The 7,250-nt window shown below is 38.7% G+C and overlaps 1 protein-coding gene across 2 annotated transcripts in view; it reads right to left on the bottom strand.

Annotated features, from left to right (window-relative positions):
- ksr2 (kinase suppressor of ras 2) overlaps positions 1-7,250 on the bottom strand; it is a 423,089-nt gene that overhangs the window by 252,845 nt on the left and 162,994 nt on the right. The gene's annotated exons all lie outside the window — the stretch shown is intronic.

Raw genomic sequence — 7,250 nt, 5'->3', positions numbered from 1 at the left:
GAGAATGCAACTTTAAACAAAAAGGGTTTTGTGATTTACACATGAAAGAAGTGAAACTATTACTGTATTCTAACAGATGAAAGGCTTAACATACAATCAATTTTTCAATGTATAATTTCAGTTACATCACACTGTAAATTTTTGCTATAAATTCTGTGTTACGATCGAGCCCTCCACTATCACCTGATGAAGGAGCGTTGCTCCGAAAGCTATTGTGCTTCCAATTAAACCTGTTGGACTATAACCTGGTGTTGTGTGATTTTTAACTCCATTTCTAAAGTATCTAGATCCTGGATCAGTAAAAAAAATGAAGTAACACATCAGAAAACTGAAATTTCCCTGCAAGCAAAGAATAAATGTTACTGTTTTAACTGAAGGATTAACCTCAAAACTTGTTGCCTTTTAAAATTCACCTTTTTAACAAAATCTTCTGACTTTTCTCTTCTTTCTCTCTTCTATACTTTGTTTCCATGAAAAATGATTAGATATTTTATTAGGTTAAAGTTGACATTTAAGTGCAAATTGTTGTGATCTTTGAAGTTAATCAGTTTGAACAGTGTATGTTTGTGGAACACCTCTACTGTCTGTAAGAATAACTCTCACCTTCCAGTTGCTTGCCACTTCAATAAACCACCTTCCTCTCATCCTAACCTTTCCATTGAGGACATTCCTTCAACTGAAGCTGCAGGAATAATATTTCATTTTCTGCTTAGGCACTTTACAACCTCTAGCAATCAACATTAAATTCAATATCTTCAGAAAATTACCCCGTTCTCCATTTTGATCAGTTAAAAATGCTATGATCTAAACTAGTTACCGATTAAAAATCAATCCCCTATCTGATACCATCGTCATTTTTTTAAAATCCTTTCTTTACCATATGACTCAAAGATATTTCACCAAAGTGTTTCTGAATTTGCTTTCATGTGCATGCTTTATTTGAAACACTCCAGGAATACATAAGACATAAACCTACAAAACAACTAAAATTGAAACACAAATATAAACCTCACCATACTCACAAGTAGACTCAAAGGCATTTGCAATAATATTAATGTTCCTGGCTGCGAATTCGATTTTGAATTTATTATCAACTTTTCAATTTTCATTTGAAACTCATTGCAAACTTTAAAGAGGTGAAGTTCAGTTTGGTTGGCAGGTGAAGACAAAGGGTGTCTATCAGCCACTGGTTGCAGTCCCCACCTACTATCTCGCTGGTTGGGTGAACAGTAATGAAGTAGTGAGTAACTGCCGATCAAACACCTGTGGAATTTTGGTGCTGTTAATTAAAGAGGAAAGAAATTACAAGAACAGTGTTTACCTAACATTTTCCCACTGTGACTCTACTTCAAGGCTTGAAAATTGTTGTCAACTTCCTGTGAGAGTGAGGAGAGTGGGACAGAGACCCATAGGACGAGATGAAGAGGGAGGCAAAATTGGTGGAGGAGTAGTGAGTTGTGGGGCCCTGAACGCAAACATCTGTTGGAGTGGGAGCACAACTCTCATAACTCAGTCAGCATTCTATTACTGCCAATGCTACCTCCCAGCTTGTGCCTCCAACTAAGGTCTGACTCTAACACTGTGAAACCATGTACTAGAGGAAGGATTTTTGAGAAAGACTGTGATTTATTGTTTAAAATGTCTATTTTAACTTAATTTTTTGAGACTTTTTTTTCTTTAATACCACTAGCTCTCGTGATATGATTGAAGAACATTTGTGATGCATACTTCTCAAAAGTTTTGGGGATTGAGGAGGAAAGTGAAATGGAAGGAGAAAAGTTTTGAATATTCTGAATAGTAAATAACAAAAATGCAATGCATCCCAAGTGAAATATACAGATGACTAAACATTTATTATTTGAGAAAGAGAGAAATTTGGCTAGTCATTGCATGGTTATATGATATCCAATAGATTCAAAAACTGTTGCATGGACGACTGATGCAAGATATTTTCTGATAAAATAGTCAAATGTATTATGAAGGCACTTTTATTATCTTGGTATTATTATCTCCCATTGAAACTATGCAGATGACCAGAATAGCTCATTGATTCCTCCTTTATCCTGAGGACATGAGGTAGTGTTTCCTGCATCATTACTTTGCAATAGGATTTCCTCCTCCAGCAATTACATTTTATGCTCATAAAATTAGTTCATTTTAAATAGTAATTAAATTGTAAAGCCATCATGCCTTTCTGACAGGAGCATTATTTCTAACTGGAGAATAAATGAATGGCTTTTTGAAAGTGAGGTATTCATTTTGCAAAATAATGTGGAAAACTAATTTAAAAAATAGTAAGACATTTATTGGCATTTGAATATGGCAGAAGCAGCAATACAAATGCAGCATGACAGGAAAAGGCACATATTTACATCAGATCAGACAGCTGTATCGAGAGAGGCATGTGGTAATTGTCAAAATGAGGACAAGCTCATCCAAAATGGCAATAACTGTGGTTTCACACTGGCATACAGTATTTTCTACAGCTATTAAATAGATTCATGGCAATTATGATATTAATGAGTTAATACCATGTTGGGCTTTTCATTTAAAACTATGATATGTTGTAGAAAAACAATGAAATAATTTTAACTTTAATTTGCAATGGGGCTTTCATAATCTCCAGTTTATGAAGATGTAATATTGGAAATACTACAGGGAAATATTACTGGTCTTTATCTGGATTTTTCACAATGGGATATCATACCATTAACAATAGATATATTTATTTATCACCGTAAGTGTTACCCCACATGTTGTGCAAATTTTCACAAAATAGTTTGTTTATAGATCGCGATAATTAGTAAAACATAAGTTCTCAAATTCCAATCATTGACTGACTGGTATCACTTTACTTGCAATCACTATGTTTACATTCTGCAGCGCAAAAAAAGTTTCTCAGAAGTGTCAGGTTAGTCAGCAGTCTCAAATCTGCTCTAACTTTAGCATCACTACAAAGCAGAAGACACTAACATTTCTGTATAAATAACCCCAAACCAATCCAATGGGGTTATGCAGTAGGCATGCAGAATGACTGAATTGCAGCTGATGCCATTTGTACCCCTACACTATAAATAGTTCCACTGAAGTCAATGTGGCTGAATATTGGGCAGCTTGCACAATAAAGGCAAACATGCCAAACTTTAATTTCACTCCCAGGGTGATCACTTCATTATCTCCTTCAGTTTGGTTTTGCTTCAGTCACTAATTATTAAGATATGCTCATTGACATTTCAAGTCAAATATGACTCTTCTGAAATAATTTTCCACTGGAAAGGTTAACTCAGATTCTCTCTCCACAAATGCTTCCAGAACTGCTGAGTATTTCCATCACTCTCTGTTTTTATTTAACATAACATTTTTTTGCTTTGGTATGCCATGCTCCTACAGGCAAAGTTTGCAATGCTCTATGCTTTATTAACTATGGCCTCAGTTTGTCGTGTAACCTTCATTGATTTAGGCATGGATGCACTCGGTCCCTCTATCCCTGTTCCCCCACTTAGAATTTTACCCTTTAGATGTAATTTAGATGTTTTTACACCACTGCAGACAGTATTACTACCTCTGATCTAGATGTACCAGTTTCAACGCTAGAACTTAGAATCACAGAGATATACAGCATTGGAACAGATCCTTCAGCTTAACTTGCCCATGCCAAACAGAAATCCTAAATTAATTCAGTCCCATTTGTCAGCATTTGGCCCATATCCCTCTAAACCCTTCCTATTTATGTACATATCCAGATGCCTTTTAAATGTTGTAATTGTACGGGCCTCCACCACTTCCTCCATCAGTCCAATCCATACATGCATCACCATCTGCGTGAAAAAGTTATTCCTAAGATCTGTTTTAAATCTTTCCCCTCTCACCTGAAACCTCTACTTTTGGTCTCCCTAACCCTGGGGAAAAGACTTTGAGTATTCACTCTATCCATGCCCCCCATGATTTTATAAACCTCTATAAGATAACCTCTCAGCCTTCAATGCTCCAGGGAAAATAGCCCCAGCCTATTCAGCCTCTGTTTATAGCTCAAATCCTCCAACTTTGGCAACATCGTTGTAAATATTTTCTGCACCCTTTCATGTTGATAAAAATTTTCCTATAGCAGGGAGACCAGAATTGAACACTTGATAGCTAGAACTGTGAGCAGACAAGTAGCTTGATGATTGATCTACAATTTAATGGGTTTTCTGTTGTTACTTTGTACAACTCCTACAGCTGTGTGAACAGTCTGGTAACTATGCAGCCACTTGAATGACAGCATTGTTCCTATTAAAGGACCTTACCCATACCTGCTGCCATGGTCCAAATGTCTCTATTGTCTCCTGCAAAGTGATGTCTATTAAAGCATGTAGCCTCCTGCTCATGGTACAGCAGCTCCTTCTGATGTATATTTTCATAGTCCATGTGTATTTTGACAGTCTCAGGGGTGTAACTGAGTGGTCAATTTCTTTGGTAAACCACACTGTAGTGGGATGGACGGATAATTTAGCAATGGTATATTAATGTCAACATTTTTCTTCAAATGTGACTTGACTGTCTGGACCTCATTACCTCGCCATTTGATTGTGGGGCAAGCTGATGACATGTTCAAATCCAGGCAAAAGTGGGTACTGCAAATGCTGGAGATTAGAGTCAAGATTAGTGTGGTGCTGGAAAAGCACAGCAGGTCAGCTGGCACCCTTGAAGGACTTTTGCCTGAAACGTCAATTTTCCTGCTCCTTTGATGCTGTCTGACCTGCTATGGTTTTCCAGCATCACTCTAATCTTGACACTGATGTTCAAATTCAGAACTAGCTGCAAATCAGCTGAAACACACTTTAGTGAACTGTCAATATCTCTCCGTGTATCAAGCTTAAAATTAGTCAGATGTCCACAGACATAAATATCTTCTTGTCAATAGGATAGGTTAGATTAGATTACTTACAGTGTGGAAACAGGCCCTTCGGCCCAACAAGTCCACACCGACCCGCCGAAGCACACCCACCCAGACCCATTCCCCTACATTTTCCCCTGCACCTAACACTACAGGCAATTTAGCATGGCCAATTCACCTGACCTGCACATTTTTGGAGTGTGGGAGGAAACCGGAGCACCCGGAGGAAACCCACGCAGACACGGGGAGAATGTGCAAACTCCACACAGTCAGTCGCCTGAGGCGGGAATTGAACCCGGGTCTCTGGCGCTGTGAGGCAGCAGTGCTAACCACTGTGCCACCGTGCCTTGTTCACCTGTTTCCCCTAAGAATACCTTTGGCTTTTGTAGGCTGCTTTACATTGTTAATATCTTTGTGTGAATAGTTATTTATATTCCTGTTGTTCTGTTACTGTCCCATTTTTGTCCTATCATTTGAACAAGACCTAGTAAGATATTATTTTCCTGCTTGTGTCTCTGAGATGACAATGACTGTCAGTATCTGATGTCTGTCCTTCCTGTACTGGCTTCTCAAGTGTTCCTTTAGGGTCTTTGTACCTTAAGACCTCAATGGATTCTGCAGATCTCCTGTGATAAGATTGATCCACTCTCTTAGGATTGCTTCCAGACATCTGCTTCACACACCACCTGGATAATTTTCTCTAGAGTTGCATCTCCTCTTAATTGTAATAAATCTGGCAAAGATTCATTTGCAGATCCAACAACAATTCTGTCTCTTATGAATAGTGGCTTTAAAGCTCTATTTATCCACTAATATATAGAGATCATTAATGAAATTATCTATTAATGTCCCTAGATCTGAACTCTGTTAGATCTTGCTCTTTCAAGGATTTTGTTTATTCTGAGATTATTCATAGAATTCCTACAGTGTGGGAACAGGCCCTTCAGCCCAATAAATCCACACAAACTTTCTGAGCAGTATCCCACCCAAACCCATTCTCCTATCCTATTAACTCTATATTTACCCCTAACTAATACGTCCCTGAACACTATGGGCAATTTAGCATGGCCATCACTTAACCCGCACATCTTTGGATTGTGGGAGGCAACCAGAGCACCCGGAGGAAACCCACAGAGACACGAAGAGAATGTGCAAAGTCCATACAGAGTCGCCTGAGGTTGGAATCGAAACCAGGTCCCTGGCATTGTGACGCAGCAGTGCTAACCAGTGAGCCATCGTGCTGCCCTCTGAGCCACCATGCCTGAGATTAAAGCAACTGTCGAAGGCTTTCAATGTTTCCTCAAAAGTATCTGTTGCTTAAATTTACACCTTGCTAAGCTATATAAAGTGTACTTACATGTTCAACTTCAGATTTAGCATCTAGTTTGGAAGCAATTAGAGTCATAGAGGTGTACATCACAGAAACAGACCCTTTAGTTCAACCTGTCCAAGCCGACCAGACATTCTAAATTAATCTAGTTCCATTTGCCAGTATTTGACCCATATCCCTTTAAACTCTTCCTATTCATATACCCATCCAGATGCCTTTTAACTGTTGTAATTGTACTAGCCTCCACCACTTCATCTGGCAGCTCATTCCGTAAATGCACCACCCTCTGAGTGAAAAAGCTGTCCCTTAGGTGCTTTTTATATCTTTCCCCTCTCACCCGAAACCTATGCTGTCTAGTCTTTTGTCTAGAGTTACAGTTCCATGGAGCTTCTAACTCACACTCATTGCTGCATGCCTCCAACCCAGTCTGAAATGCCTGTTGAAGCAGTTTTCTTAAAACTTTGTCTGAAGAATCTTCTGGTCTCCACAATATCCAGTGTTTTGTATGCTGCAACAAAAGGGAGTCTGCACCGCTTGCCACCATGTTTTAAGATGAATGTACATACTCAAGTCATGTGCATTGGTGCATCATGGTATAAGATCTATCCAGTAGATTTGCTGCCATCTTCCTCTTTCCCAGGAGGAATCTATAGAGTTTGCTCTAGTGTGGAACAGGGAAACCACTCGGTAGTCTAACAGAAAGACACCCTTGTCTTGTCATTTATTGTATGACATAGACTAGGTACAAGTTACAATGATATGATACACTTTTGTTACAGAGACATCCATATTACGTTTTACTCCTTAGAGGTCCAAAGCTGTGCCCCCACCTTGTCTTGTCTTCAGTAACAACAGTGACTATCCAGTTGAGATTAATCCTTAAATTTTGCACTGTGAACAGGAACCTCCACTGTTATCCCCATCAATTAGGAAGTCATAGACACTATGGTCATGAATTTTCATCAATGCTGATGGAAGAATTGTGGGCAGTTCATCTGTGTTAATGTCAGTGTGAGAACCCTATACATCTACTTCGATAGTTTT

Source organism: Chiloscyllium plagiosum, chromosome 25 (genome assembly GCF_004010195.1).
Source record: "Chiloscyllium plagiosum isolate BGI_BamShark_2017 chromosome 25, ASM401019v2, whole genome shotgun sequence".
In the NCBI taxonomy this organism is placed as follows: domain Eukaryota; kingdom Metazoa; phylum Chordata; class Chondrichthyes; order Orectolobiformes; family Hemiscylliidae; genus Chiloscyllium; species Chiloscyllium plagiosum.
The sequence above is the reverse complement of the archived record's forward strand: the minus strand, read 5'-3'. Positions and strand labels throughout refer to the sequence as shown.